Source organism: Peromyscus maniculatus, chromosome 23 (genome assembly GCF_049852395.1).
Source record: "Peromyscus maniculatus bairdii isolate BWxNUB_F1_BW_parent chromosome 23, HU_Pman_BW_mat_3.1, whole genome shotgun sequence".
In the NCBI taxonomy this organism is placed as follows: Eukaryota; Metazoa; Chordata; class Mammalia; order Rodentia; family Cricetidae; genus Peromyscus; species Peromyscus maniculatus.
Window position 1 is genome coordinate 18,822,880 of NC_134874.1, and position 15,305 is coordinate 18,838,184.

General features: G+C 47.3%; 1 protein-coding gene across 1 annotated transcript in view; it reads left to right on the forward strand.

Moving 5' to 3' along the window:
* The window catches only part of Tmem132c (transmembrane protein 132C), a 323,353-nt gene that overhangs the window by 24,022 nt on the left and 284,026 nt on the right, over positions 1–15,305 (forward strand). The gene's annotated exons all lie outside the window — the stretch shown is intronic.

The following is a 15,305-nucleotide window of genomic DNA, read 5'->3' on the forward strand; positions in this document are numbered from 1 at the left end:
CAGATGTAGGGCTGAAGCATCTTAAAACTGAGAGGGTCCTGCTGTGATATATTCATATTCTTTTTCTCTTTCCCTCTCTGTCTGTCTGTCTCTTGCTATGTCTCTGTCTCTCTGTCTCTGTGTATCTCTCTGTTTCTCTTCCTCTGTCTCTCTATCTCTGTCTGTCCCTGTCTCTCTGTCTCCCTGTCTCTGTCTCTCTGTCTCTGTCTGTCTCTCTCTCTGTCTGCTTCTGTCTCTGCTTCAGGAGCTCAATAACAACACTCCCAGTGAGCAGAGCAGACTTTCAAATTTTTCTTTAGGATTCAAAATCATGTCTTTTTGTTTGTCTTTTTGTTTTTGTTGAGTTTGTTGTTGTTTTGTTTTTTGAGACAGGGTTTCTTTGTATAGCCTTGCTGTCTGGAAGAACTTGCTTTGTAGACCAGGCTGGCATTGAACTCACAGAGATCAGCTTGCCTCTGCCTAACCCTAACCCTGAGTGCTGGATTTAAAGGCGTTTACCACCACTGCCTGGCTGATGTCTTTTTTTTTTTTTTTTTTTTTTTTAACTTTCTCAGCTCTACATGCTTTCAAAGGAAAACTCTCAAAATAGCCTGGTTTGTGTTAATATGACATTGTAATCCTCTACTTTGGGGCTGAGCGATTCCATGTTAGATCCCAAACTTTGCAAAACCAATGAGAAGGTTCTTCCTGCCCTGCCTGTAATTCAGCACTAAAGAAGTAGACAGACATAAGGCAGAAGGAAGGAAAGTCTGACAAATCGTTCACCTTTGATGACTTCAGTATCAGGTGCTTATGTCCCTTCCTTGCCAGTCACCTGCTGTGTTATGGCATAGGTACCCTGTGGTTGGTGCTGGCTGGGAGCCCGCTTGTCCCTGAGACCAAAGCATTAAAGATCAGAATCTAGTGTGTATTTCCAGCCTGCTGACCTGCTTTCCCTCTGCCCCAGGTGGCTTTAGAACACTGGTTCTCAATTTTCTTAATGCTATAAGCCTTTAATACAGTTCCTCACGTTGTGTTGACTGCCCCCACAACCATAAAATTATTTCGTTGCTACTTCATAACTGTAATTTTGCTACTGTTATGAGCTGTCATGTAAATATCTGATATGCAGGATATCTGATATTATGTGACCCCTGCAGGGTCGAAACCCATAGGTTGAGAATCACTGCTTTAGGGTGTTGACGAGAGCACCCTGAAGAACATAGAGCTAAGCGTGTTACCCTTCCCTCTGAACCCTAAGACGTCTCCCTTGGTTCTCTGGGTCAACCCAGATCTCCCATGACCTGCCACCTCCTCCAGTCTCGACCACCTCAGCCCCATGCCTCCTCCTAAAACCCATCAAATGCTCTTCCTCTAGAACATTTCCTTCTTTTGTTTGAGGTTTGTTTTTATTTTGAGACAATTGGGATGTATGGGAGATTGCCCTAAAAGAGGGAATATCTGAGTCTCCGCCTTTTCTCCTTCAGTTTCTTCCTGGCCTGTTAACTGCTCTTAGAGGCCACCAGGCCCAGGCCCCTGCTGTTGGTTCAGCGTGTGCAGAGCTCTGTCACTTAGCCATGAGCCATGTCTGCAAGATCTACTGCAGCAAAGGGGACTGAGCCATGGGGTCTCTTCCTTCTGCCTCTTTGGTCTCATATGCTTCCCGAACCTCCTTACTTACCGAGACTCCCTGTATTCTGTCTTCCTTGCCCTGGAGTCTGCGTTCAGAGCATTTTGCAAGTGGAATTGGTTGGTGTGTGAGCCCTGAAGATGCCCAATACTCTTACCCTGGAGCCCTGGAGATGCTTGATTCTCTAGCTCTGTGAGCCCTGAAGCTGCCTAATGCTCTTGTCCTTTTTTTCATCTGTTCTCAATCCAGTCTTTAATTGTGTAAACAATACAGAATCCTTTCCTTTGGGAGAAAAACTTGAATACTGCAGATAATATTGCTTAAATCTTCTCTAACTCTTAGCTCACATCTATGTATGTCCAAGCCCTCAGTTTACCTCCTAGGAGCCTTTCTTCCCCACCTAGAAACAGACCAGGGTCCACGTAGTTATGCCCTGTACATATTCCTGACAGTTTTTTTACCTAACCCTTTGTGTTAGTAAATGCCAATGTTATGGTCACTATTATTTTAAGGTCCTTGTGTACAAGGATCTCTCTATCCTGATGAGTGTTATGTAGAGTCATGTCCCCAGTGTGGCACTGGCTTCTTGTGTAGTGTTTAGTCTATGCTTGTGGCAGCTGTGTAGACATTGATGGACTGAGCTGAAACACAGCTTCGTGGCGGCCCGTGGTAGAGCTAATGTGAAAGTCCAGGTACCCAGACTCTCGGCCCTATGTTGACATTTTACCCATGAGTCTTCAGGGGTGATTCGTTTACATTTGGAAAACTCACACCTTTCCTGGAAACACTGGTCATAAGACTCACTGCCATGGGGGCTCCCTGCTCCCCAGCAGCCCTGAGTATCAGGCAGCCATGTTTACGCATGTGACATCTATCTTCTTCTATTCCTGAGTTCAAAACTTAGCGCCTCAGGAAAACCTCCCAGCAGTAGAATGGCAACATTGTGTTGATCAGTAAGTCTCATGCTGTCAGAGATGGGTGACAGTGACACAGAGACAGACCCCCCAAAGTTATGTTCCCTTTCGCCCTGGCAGGAAATAAAGATGGCGTTTTCTAAACAGGGATTATGGGCAAGAAATGAGAGACATTCCAGAAAGTGTATATTGCCAAAGCAGATCTTGAATGGAAGCTTCTGGGGGGTGAGGGGCATGGTGGCCAGGTCTTCAGAGGGCTTAGAACCTCACCTGTCCTCTAGACATGTAGCTCTGTGAGGGTGGCCCCATACGACTTACTTTTGGATGTCTGTGGAACTCAAAGCATCCCATACTAGGTGACTGGAGGTGGCTTGCACTACTCTAAGATACTAGAGAGAAAATGAATGAGCAAATCTCAATCAGGAAAAGAACAAGAACTTGGTCCCTGGGGAACTTGAACTAGAAGTCCATGTTTAAATAGAAAAGTCAGTAGAGGGCTGGACCGGCCTGGTCTCATCAACAGGTCTTATGTAACTGCTAGACACAAATGTTTTTTCTAAAAATTACATTTATTTATTTAGTGAGTGTGTGTGTGTGTGTGTGTGTGTGTGTGTGTGTGTGTGTGTGTGTGTGCTGTGTGTGTACACACATGCCATGGCATGTGTATGGAGATCAGAAGACAGCTCAGGGAGTTAGTTATCTCCTTCCATCATGCAGGTCCTTGGGATCAAGCTCAGGTCATCAGGCTTGGCCACCAACGCCTCCACCAGCCGAGCTATTATTGCCAGTATTCCTTCCTTCATGCACGGGTTATAGGGATGCTAGGTAAGGACTGTGTTCAAGAGCATGTGAAGTGTTGAGAGACAACAGTATTGGGTAGAGCCTGTTTTAAATGGAAGCTAATGAAATACATCTGCATGGTGCACAGCAAGACCTCCCAACCTTGCCTTTTGTAAATGCAGAATGAGGGTCAGGCAGGTGGTTCACTTGGGAAAGTGCTTGCTTTGGTGGCATGAGGACCTGGTCCCCAGGATCTAAGTGGAAAAAGTTGGGTGTGATGTTTCATGCTGTGGTCCCAGTGCTGGGAGACAGAGACAGGTGGATCCCTGGGGCTCCTTGGCCAGCCATCTTAGCCTAGCCTGCGTGGTGAGCTCCAGACAAATGAGAAACTGTTTCAGAAAAGAATAATGTATCTGAGAGGTCACACCTGAGATTTTCTTCTGGCTTTCACATGCCTGTGCACAGACATATAAATACATATGGAGTAATATTTAAGATCAGTAGTCTGTGGGCTGATGGATGCTATCGAGTTGAGCTGGGTTAAGCCAAAGATGCTGAGGTTACTGGGTCATCTTCCCATACATCAGCTTTTTCAAAGAAAATACCATGGCTATGTTCTCTGGAAGCATCTTTGGATGCTAGGGTAATGTGCATGCACCCACCCCCAACCTGAGCTAGGCATCAGTACAGTCCCAAGCAATGAAAGAAGAACATCCGACCTTTCTCATGACCTTGGTGTGTCTATTTATTCCTGGCTGCCAGGGCATTGATGTAGACATGTGGCTTCACATTTCTTCCTACAGATATCAAAATAAGTAACTCCAGCTCCCTGATGCATAAGGAAAAGGAAACATTACTATAAACAAAGGGACCCTGAGAGAACTGGAATGCAAAATGTATGAAGAGAAATCAGTCCAGGCTCCTCCTGGCTTCTGAACCTTGCATTCCCATAATCAGGAGTATCAAGAACGAGTCACTACAAGGGGTATCACAATGGGGTGATTCTGACCATGTTGATCCAGCCAGCCAGCCTTTCCTGGAAGCATTGTGTGCGACATCTCAGTAAGAGGTGTGAGCATTTCATTTGTAAGAAGAAAGAGACTTCACATTTCAATTATTTTGATCCTACATCACCTTGGCACTTACTCCATTTTCCTTAATTGCCAGAGCTGTGCAAAGTCCCCCAAATCTTGCAATTATCCCCAGCCTACAGTGCAATCCATTCCCTAAACATTAAGCGTCCACAGAACTTGAGATGGTTCTGCGGCTCCGTGTTGTGGTTTTGTGGTTTCTTTTAAATTTTTTCTTCCTCCATTGGAAATTAAATTATCTGGAATGAGGAAACCACAGCTGTTAAACAGTGGGCACTTGGTGACATTTAAACATCATTATCTTATTCTCTAATGGAAGAATTGGCTGGTGATTAGGAAAGAGTCCTCCCCCACTATGGTAGTCTGAAGTCTCATAGTTTATAAATTGCCTATTTTAGGAGGACCCCTGAAATCCATCACTGAATGTTTTCAAAGAGAACTCGGGGCCAGTTTTATCCACACCTAGGTCTTTGATGACTTCTATGATGACAGAATTCTCCAGCATAATGGTAATGCCTTGGTCCCCAACCATGGGCACAGCCTTGAACTGAGAGCAGACTGGTGGTGATAATTACTACAGAATGTCTTCTAGTTTCATTTCTGTCACAGTAATAAAATAGCCTGACCAAAAGCAATGTAGGGGGAGGGGGAAGGGAGGTTTATTTGGCTTACAATTCTAGGTTGTCATTTGTCACTTTGGGGAAGCCAAGGCAGGAACTCAAACTCAAAAACTGTCACAACACATCCACTGTCAAGAGCAGAGAGAAAGAAGCACCTTTAGCTGCCTGCTTCTTTCTATACAGCTTTCTCCTGTCGTCTTCAGGGGCCCCTGCCTAGGGAATAGTGCTGCCCACAGTGGGCTGAGCTCCCCTCCATCAGTTAACAGTGTAGACAATCCCTGGCCCACAGGACAACCGGATCTAGACAATTCCTTAGTTGAAGCTCTCCTCTCAGGTTATTCTAGGTTGTGGTGAGCTAACAGTTAAACTAACCAGTGCACAATGTTTTGTGGATGTTAATAAAATTGTCCTGGAACACACCTTCACCCATTCGAGAGACCCATGTACTATTGGGGGTTTCTGCTGTTTTCTCTCATAATGGTTTTAGGAAGGCTAAAGAGAGATCAATGTCATGACCGAGGTGTGAGGCTTAAGTGACAACAGGAATTCTGTGACAACTATCTATGTATGTTATTCTTTCAGTATCCTGCTTTTTGAAGCCTCCAGGACGTGTGCATTTCAAACAATTCATGAGTGTTGTCAACTGCTGTGATATCTTGGTTTCCCAACTACCAGTTGGATCATTGCTCAGGTTTGGGAGAAAAGAGAAATGAAAGGCTCTCACGGACGGTTTCTGCAAAAATGAAATCATTGTCGAGAGGAGAGCTGGGGCTTTGTGGTCTAATTTGTATGTTGCAAAGGGCCTGGGCGTTACTCAGGGTGGTTAGCGCCAAGGGAACTGGGGTTCTTGGTGGCTTTGAGAGAAGAGGGCATGGCTGGCCCCAGGGATTGTGATGGTGACTGATAATGCCTACTGTTATGAAAGGATGAGTGGCAGGCGGCTTTTCATCATTTTGGGAGGAAGGAAGTTCCTCCAGGTGTTCTGCACCGGCTGCTGCCGTTTTGAGCCAGGGTCTCATGCAGCGTGGGGCCAGTCTCCAACTCAGGATGTAGCAGAATGACCTCGAACCACTGATCCTCCTCTCTCCACCTTCCATATGTTAAGATTTCAGGTCTGCGCCATTAAGCTCAGTGTACGTTCCGGCGTTCTTAAGGTTCTGAGTCTTCAGGTGTCCAGCGGCCCTCAGGTCCCTTAACCACCTACGGATCCACGGCACTGGCTAAATCTTACTGCTGGTTTCAAAGACTGGTTCTGGCAGAACGGGGGCTCCGTAATCGTCTCCTCCCTCAATCAGGGTATTAATCGGGAGGGAGAGAAAAGTGACAAATTGTCAGAAAGTGTGAACAGCGCAAGTGGGAAACCACTATTAGCTTTCGAGAATCGGGACTGTTTGAGTAAAGATGTTGGGAATTGCCTGTGCATAAAATTGTACGCTTTAACTCTGGATTGGGGGGGGCAGCTTTTCTCGGGGGGGGGGGCATCTATTAATGTTCACTATTATGTTTCATGGTATTTTCCTGGATGAATTTCTGTCAGGTGACATGGAAATGAGGCCAGATATTTTCATAATCTCCTGTGACCCACATGTATTATGAATCTCTCCATCCGGTTGTAATTTAGCTCTAAATTATTCCTCCAAGTCTATTAATAATTAAGGAAAGCTAAAGTTGCATTATCTCTTAATGGCGTTTTGACTTTTTAAATTCTTTTTTTTTAACATTCTGAGTGAGTACTTTGCTACGTCAAGCTCTGCTCCAGGCCTTAGACCAGGCTTTTCTGCCTTCAGTTCATGAGTCCTTGAGTGTCTGTGAGAGGCGCCCCACCATTGTCTTTGACATGAGTGACAGAAGTCACTGCTGTCCTCACTAGGGGCCCTTCATTCACTTTTCTCTGTGGGGAGCTGTCACTCCTGGCTCTTGGTCTCGGTCTCTCTTTTTCTTTTTTGGTTTTTCGAGACAGGGTTTCTTTGTGTAGCTTTACACCTTTCCTGGAACTCGCTTTGGAGACCAGGCTGGCCTTGAACTCACAGAGATCTGCCTGGCTCTGCCTCCCGAGTGCTGGGATTAAAGGCGTGTGCCACCACCGTCCAGCATGGCTCTTGGTCTCTTGGATTGAGGTTCAGTCTCCTGGTACCACCGAAAGTCACATGACCCAGACCTGTGCAGTGAGAGCAAAGCAGCCTGAGTAGTTCATGACTGGGTCCCAGGTTGACAGATCTTCAAAACGGGGCCATTGGGAAGCAGCCAATGGCAATCCTCAGAATGTGGCTTCAACAACCGGGACTCAGACATTGTGTGCGGTTCTTGCAGCTGCCATTTGGCCTTTGTGGTGGTTAGTGTTAATCACCAGGTTGACAGAATAAAGAGTCACCTGGGAGGCAGGCCTTCGGACATGCCTGTGGGGCTTTTATCGATTGCATTCCCTGAGGTAGGAAGACCTGCACACCAAGGGTGGCACATTTCCCTGAGCTGAGATCCTGCAAATGGGCCAAGCATAAACTTGCGTGCTGTTTCTGCTTCCTGGTTGTGGATGTGATGTGACCAGTTACTTCAAGGTCTGCGGCCTTGACTTCCTGCCGTAATGGACTGTGCCTGTGAGCTAAAATATGTCATTTGTTCCTTAAGTTGCCTTTTCCATTGTGTTTTAATCACTGAAACTGGGAACATTGCTAAGGCAGCCATCTTGCCTAAGACAGTTCTTGCCGATTGCTCCGGCCCAGTGGGTTCTCATGGGTGTTACCTAGGAGTGTATCGCTTTTGCATCCAGCCATTCCCTTCAGCTCTGCTTAAGTTAATTCTCCTGTATTTGTTATTGAGCTTGTCAAACACACTGTCTTCCTGTTCTCTTGTAGCCCTAGTGAATTGGATTTGAGGCATGCTTGGTTTATTTCATTATCTGAAAGCTCATGGCCTAGGCCAGCTGATGGTGCCTACGGTGGCCATCAGGGTTACCACAAGCACTGTTGGATGAAAGCGAAGCTGGAATTGCGTCTGGCAGGTGGTTGTTGCTCAGCAAACCTCAACATGATGCACAGAGGAGCATTCTCCCCTCTTCTCTTCCATGGGGGAAGGTCCCCAGGGGGAGGAGGGAGGGGCGGGGCTGAGAGACCTGACTGTGCAATTGGTTCACACCTCTGATAACCTCCAGGGAGCGTCCTCTGAACACTGTGTACAAACTGGAGGCTCCCTCTGCTGGAATTTAGTTTCTGTCAGGACTCTGAGCCTATTCTGTTCCCATCACTGTGGCTGGGGTTTTATCTTCATGTGACAGACTGGCTTTTAGGTTCAGTGACCACTCTCTCCCTCTCTGCCCCCTTACAGGCAAGTGACATTTTAACTGATTGGTCAATTGATATGATCGATAGGGTCTCATCGAGCTAAGGGTGGTTTTGACCTTAAACCCCTAATCCTCCTGATTCCACCTCTCCAGTGCTGGGATTACCAGCGTGTACCATCATGGCCAGTGCTGAGGAGGTCCCGGGGATTGAACTCAGGGCTTCATGTATGCCATGCAAGCAACCTATCGAAAAGGGAGGAAAGGCCGTGTCCTTCTTTGCCTCCCTTAATTAATGTCCGACTTGTGGCAATTTATGGACGGAACCTTGGGTCATCGTTCTTAAACTTGCAGTGATTGACAGATGCTCAGCAAACATCAACACTGTTTGTTTGCTTGTTTGTTTGAATAAAGTGGCATTCTCATAGCATGCATATCTTGGTTTCTCCCCCCGAGGCTGTGACAAAATACCCCCACAGAAGCAACGTGTGGCAGTCAGAGGACAACTTGCAGAGCTCGGTTCCCTCATTTTACCCTGTGCACCCACCCGAGGAGCCAACTCAAGTTGTCAGGCTTGGCAGAGAGTGAGTCTTTACCAATGGAACCATCTCACTGGCCAAGTTTTATTCCTAAGACCAAGTCTTGAGATATAGATAGATAGATAGATAGATAGATAGATAGATAGATAGATAGATAGATAGATAGATATAGATATAGATAGACAGACAGATATACAGATATATAGATATATGTATATATCTTAGGTTAGCCTTGAACTCACCACCTTCCCGCTTTAACAGTCCCTTTACTGGGATAGCAGATATGTGCCACCGTGTCTTGCCAACACTAATGCTGTTTTGTGTGTGTTTCAAAAGTATGTACACATGTGTGTACAGGTACATGGGTGGGCTGAGGGGTGAGTGTTGAATGCCTTCAACAACCCTCCACCTTCTTTTTGAGACAGGGTCTCCTACTGAACCTTGAGCTCACTGATCAGCCAGACCCTCCTGCCAGCAAGCCCCAGGGTGACTCTGTCTCCATCCCCCAGCACTAGGATTATAGGCAGGTGCCACTCTGTCTGGCTTTTAGGACAGCCAGCCCTTTGTTGAACTATCACCTCAGACCATAAAACTATTTTTTTTTTAATTTTAAATAATTTTTATTTTACGTGCAATGGTGTTTTGGCTGCATGTATTTCTGTGTGAGGGTGTTAAATCTTGGAGTTATAGTTGGGAGCTGCCCTGTGGGTGCTGGGAATTAAACATGGGTTCTCTGGAAGAGCAGTTAGTTCTTCTAACCGCTGAGCCACCTCTCCAGCCCCCCCCCCAAAAAAAAACTATTTTAATGACAAACATAGACCAGGATCTCAGGAACCAGCTTGCTGCTTACCTGCTCCAGGTGCCCTTCTGGTTTTAGGCAACACTCCCTTACACTCTGATGAGGAAAGTCCCCATAGCTGCCTAGCTGATGAACTCAGCCAAGCAGGGTCACTTGTGGTCTTTATCTCAATCCCATGACCGGCTTCCACTTACTCAGGCTGACTATGGCCTATGACGCATCTTCAACAAGATGCTGAGCTTCGTCCCCTACTTAATGTGCACGTGAGGCGTCGGTACCCACTTCTCTGAAATGACCCTGCCAGGGCCAGGCTGAAGGTGGCCCACTTCCTCTCTCTGTCCCCTTGCCTTTGTTTTCTAAAGGAAAAAGTCTGAAAGTGTTGCCATAGTGACAGAGTTAGCGCCGAATGTTGATCAAGTCAATTAGATGTACCCGGAAGTGCGTTGAGCTGGCTCGTGGTCCTTTCAGACTGACTGACTGATCTGCGCCCTTTCTCCACCGTGAAGCAAACGTGGCCACGTCTGCACGAGGTGCCGCTCAGTTCCCCCACACTCTGCCACTCCTTGTGAGGATGTCCTGGCCTTCCCTCCCAACTGTCCAGTCCTTGAGGCAATCCAGTGAACTCCCTCCTCTGACATCTACAGTGAATCCACTGTAATGTCCTCGTCCCCGTCACCACCTCTACTAAGTATTTGTCCTGGCTGCTCCTGAATGGTGTCAGGAGTGACTCTTAATTCAGAAGCTACATCCTATCCTTCAGCCTCCATCAAGCCCAGACTGGATTCGTCAGGATTCTAAGTGGCAGGTGACAGAAATCCAACTCCAGGTAGACCTCGGAGAGGGCTCACCATTCACAAAGCCTAACAGCAGAGACTTTAAGTGGAGCTGGTTCAAGGTGCCCATGGAGACCCTTCAACATTCTCCCTCCCTCCCTCCCTCCCTCCCTCCCTCCCTCCCTCCCTCCCTCCCGTTTTTCTGTGGTTGTAAAATGTCCCCTCAAAGCTTCATGCTCACATGGAACCTCAGAATGTAATCTTACTGGAGATACGTCTTTGTGGAAGTAACTAGCTGATACCATGGGTGGCCTAGAGGGTGAGGGGTGTCCTTATAAGAGAATGAAGAGAGAGGCCTGGACACAGACATGTGGGAAAGACAGCCATGTAACAGCGGAGGCAGAGGTTGGAGGGATGGAGCTACAAGCCAGGGAGCCCAAGAATTCCTAGCTGCAGATGGGGAGAGGCAGGAAAAAAAAGCAATTTGAAGCCTCCAGGAGGCGCCAGTCTGCAGACACATTTGTCTTGAACTTCTGACATGAGGAATCTGGAGGGAGCGCGCCACCCCAGCTCAACTCCATAAACAGGGCTGGTATAGAGGAGAGTCAGGTGATGGTGATGGTGATGATGATGATGATGATGATGATGATTAATTATTTTGGTTTTTTTCAAGACAAGGTTTCTCTGTGTAGCCCTGGCTGTCCTGGAACTTGCTCTGTAGACCAGGCTGGCCTCGAATTCACAGAGATCCCTCTGCCTCTGTGTCCTGAGTGTGTTATGCATGGCAAGAGTCAAACTTTTAAAAATTGTTTGACCATTTCATACACGTGTATAATGAATTTTAGCCATTTGTACCCAGTCTTCTCCCTCAGCCCCTTCTCTCCAGCTGGCGTCTTTCTTCTCAAGTCTCCCTCCTCCTCTGGTGTCTTCTCCTTGTGCATGACCCACACGGAGTTGAGAGGTCCTGGGCCGAGCCCAGGTGGGAGGTTATCTTCCAAATCAAGGGCACCTGACCAGGTCGCTCCACAGATACAAAAGTGACACCTCTCCCCGACAACCATTACTTGTGGACTGGTGCTTTGGGGCCCCTTTCTCTACCCAGGATGCAATCAATGTTTAGGGGCCCCATCCTGTGCAGGTGACCACAGCCGCCATGAGTTCACCAGCACACAGCTGGGTCCCATCAGAAGGAGTCTTTTGTCGCTGGGCTCCCCAACCTCAGGTGATTGCCACCCCATTTAGGACCAAGCACGCCGCCATCCCTGATGCTCTGCACCTAGTCCCGGTTGTGCGTTTCTGCACTGGCTGTCCGCCCACTGCAGTTTGGATGCCCTAGAAAAGGAAACCATCCCCCTTCCTCATCGGTCACGGGCATCCCCCCATAGAAGGGCAACAGGTCAGAAAGGACCAGAGAGGAGGGCTGAGCAAGTCTAAGCTGCTGGTGGCTCTCTAGACCCTTATTTTCAGTGGAGATTCCTTCTCATGTGCAATGGACCATGATCATAGGACCATGAGGGCACACTCAGCCTCACGCAGAGTGAGATTTATTTTTCTCTCATTCACCCTCTGACCATACTTCCTGGGTCCACGCTGCTGATTGCATCCCACCTCCCCAGCACACCATGTTTCCTATGTTCCTATGGAGCACAGAGAAGCTAAGTGATCATTGTGATGTCACTTCCTGGTTGACATCGGTGAGAGAATCATCCTGGATGCCGGGGCTTCCATTTCCACATGGGAAGGCCCACTAACCACTGCCCGCTGCCTCCACAGATAAAAGGCAACCCAGTTCCCATCTCAGAGGCCTTAAGTACCCAGGAATTGTGGCTGGTTCTTCTCCTTTCCTATAACCAAGGAGCCAAGGACATTCCTGGTGGGGATTGTGCATTCAATGGACAGAATTTAAGCCAAAATACTATGTGTGTGTGTGTGTGTGTGTGTGTGTGTGTGTGTGTGTGTGTGTGTGTGTTCGTGTTCGTTTGTGTTCCTGCAAGATAAAAAAAAAATCTCTTTAAACAATTACCTCGATTAGGACCTAGCACCTTTGCTTGTGAAGGAAGCAGCAGAGTCTGTGAGCAAGTGGGATTCAGTTATGAAGCCCAGAGGAGCTGTGGGTCTTCCTTCCATTCAGTGCGATGTGTGCAGCCCAGCCGCTATGGGCAGAACCACATAAAAATTAGCGTGGGGGATAGTGAGTTATAACGAGGAAGGCGAGAAAAATGGCCCAGCATGTGGGGAGTCATTTTCTTTTAATATTTCCCCCTGAAGAGAATCTTTGAGTTCCCACAAAGAAAAAATAAACAGCCCTGCCCTTTGCTGGAGGTGGAACATTCCTTTCTTGCTGTAAGTTGTCTGAGGACTTGATTAAATCCATCACTCACAGCTGAGAAGAAAGGGTGGGAAACCCTAGAAATGGCCAGAGCCCCTGGGAGACACTTGAACCCGGGATCTATTTAATAGCTCTTGGCATGAAAAGCAAACCAGAGTCTTTCAGAGATCAAAGGACTTTTATCTCAGTGGAGAAATCTGTTACTTCAATCAGTTAATGTTTGGGCCCAAAATAACCCCTAGAGTGAGAATAAAAAAGGAAGAAAGGTGTTGTCCATTTCTGTCTTTGTGGCTAGCGTCACTGTTTACTTTTCAGGTGGGTTTTTGAGCATTCTAGGAACCTGAGCATTTTCCTCACTGAAAGCATGAATTAGCCGGCCCATTCACAACTGTCGAACATGCCATTGGCCAAAGGTTCCCTGGCTCACTTATGCCTCAACTTCTGAATAAATTCCCACTGACTACATGTATAATCCCAGCCCTTGGGAGGTTGAGGTACGGGGATTGAGCATTCCATGCCAGCTTGGGGTACCCAGCAAGACCCTGTATTACCAGAAACGAAGCTGTATAAGTGGATAGTGTCCCCCACATTCATCTCTACCATGAATGGCAAAACACAGCTTAACTTGGAGAGAGACTTTGCAGATATATTAAGGTATCTTTAAAAAGGGGGTCACACTGGGACCGAGCTGGCTCTAGTTTTAAGAGCTGGTTACTAGAAGAGAACCCAAGAAATCAAGGGGATTTGCCAAGCAGGACAGGGGTGGTGTTACCCCCACGATCATGTGAAGAGGTGGCTCAGTGGATAAAGGCAACTGTTGCTCTTGTAGAGGACCTAGGTGCAGTTCCCAGGACCCACATGGCAGCTCACAACCGTCTGACTTCCAGGGGAATCCAACATCTTCTTCCCATCTCTTCAGAGCACCGACTGCACGTATGTGGTGCCCAGACATTCATGCAGGCAAAACACCCATACAATAGAAAATAAAAATAAGCCATAAAGAAAAGAACCCATAGAGGAGGCCAGAGCAGCAATAGGCAGGGGTTGAAGTGATGTGTCCACAAGCCAAGGATGGTAGGCTGCAGCAAGGACTAGAGACAGACCCAGAGTGGCTTCTGTCTTGGCATCCCCAGAAGAGCCGACACTGAAGGGCCTGTGTAAGAAAGCATCCGTTCTTCAAAGCTGCATGCCATGTGTGTGTTGGCATGGCAGCCATGGGATACACACAGTGGTGGGGATCAACGGAGCCTACTCCGTTGTGGACAAGTTGAAGGGGAAGGGAGGAAATACTTAAAGCAGGAGCTGGGCTGCATTGAGTCAACCACCCTCAACTTGTGTCTTCCCGAGACTCAGTGTGTCTTTCTCTATGGTCCTGGTGAGTGGGGGTAGTCACGGTGAGTTCCCAGCGGAACAGGGTGGGCCGCAAGTTCAGCCCCTGGGGTCCTTCTAAGAAAGCCATGCAGAGACCTAGGGAGAGATCCAAAGATAGCTGTGGAGGTGAGGCTGGGGATTCTCAGCCTCGGTCTGAGAAAGGGCAGATGCTTTCTATGAAGGCAAGGAGAGATGTGAGGGTTCAGATTTGACTGTCCCCAGCTTGTCTCTGGCTGGTGGCACTGACTGGGGTCATAGAACCTCTGAAGGATGCTGCTGCATGAGCCTTTAGGGACAGGGGTGGAGGTTATCAATAGAAACTCTGCAAACAACTTGTGCCAACACAGAGAGACCAAGGGGCAGCCTACACTGTGTTGACCATTTTCCATTGCAGTCTCATTCAATTTTTTTTAAAATTTTAAATCATTAAAACTGGTTGAGTTTTTCCATTTTGATCCCATCATTCTAGGAACCCAGGTGTCGAATTGGCTTAATCATAACCCTTGTTCCCCAACAGACCCTCTTCCTGTACCTCAAGTAACTCACTTGAATTTATACAACTGTTTAATTAGTTATTTAAAGAATTAACATAATTTGCACCTGCGACCCCGTTACCAAAGAGAAAATCAGGGCAATCCATCTACCTGACCTCAATTTTCTGAGTTTGTCTGTACACAATTTAAATGCAGTTATGTAATGTGGGGAGATTTGTGGAATTGTTTTTGTGTGTGTGTCTTTTTTTTTCCTGTTTCCTTTGAACGTGGCTGTTTCCAAAGCACCTTCAATTCCCAGGCAGAACTGTTGGGTACTCAGAACCAAATCATCCACCCTGTCCCCTGAGGTGGGTGCCTCTCCTCCCTTCCTCACCGACTCCTGACCTGCAATTCTCTTTTGACTTTTCTCCTACACACAACCTTCTCCCTTCCCAGCTGATCTCCATTGGAGACAGAGCCAGGCTCCCCTTGAGTTTCCATGTGGTAAAATATAATAAAAAGAACAACTGACTCGGGGTAAACTCAACTGGTAACAGATTTCTCTGTTTGAGCCAGGAATGTTTACTAAGTGTTTAGGAATCCAGATCATGGCGCCTCGTGCTCAACTACTAGGTGATAAAACATGGGGGGGGGGGGATCACAAAAGTATCAAGAATTCAGCAAACCAACACATACACACGCACAGGCACACACAAGCATATGCACGCGCGCG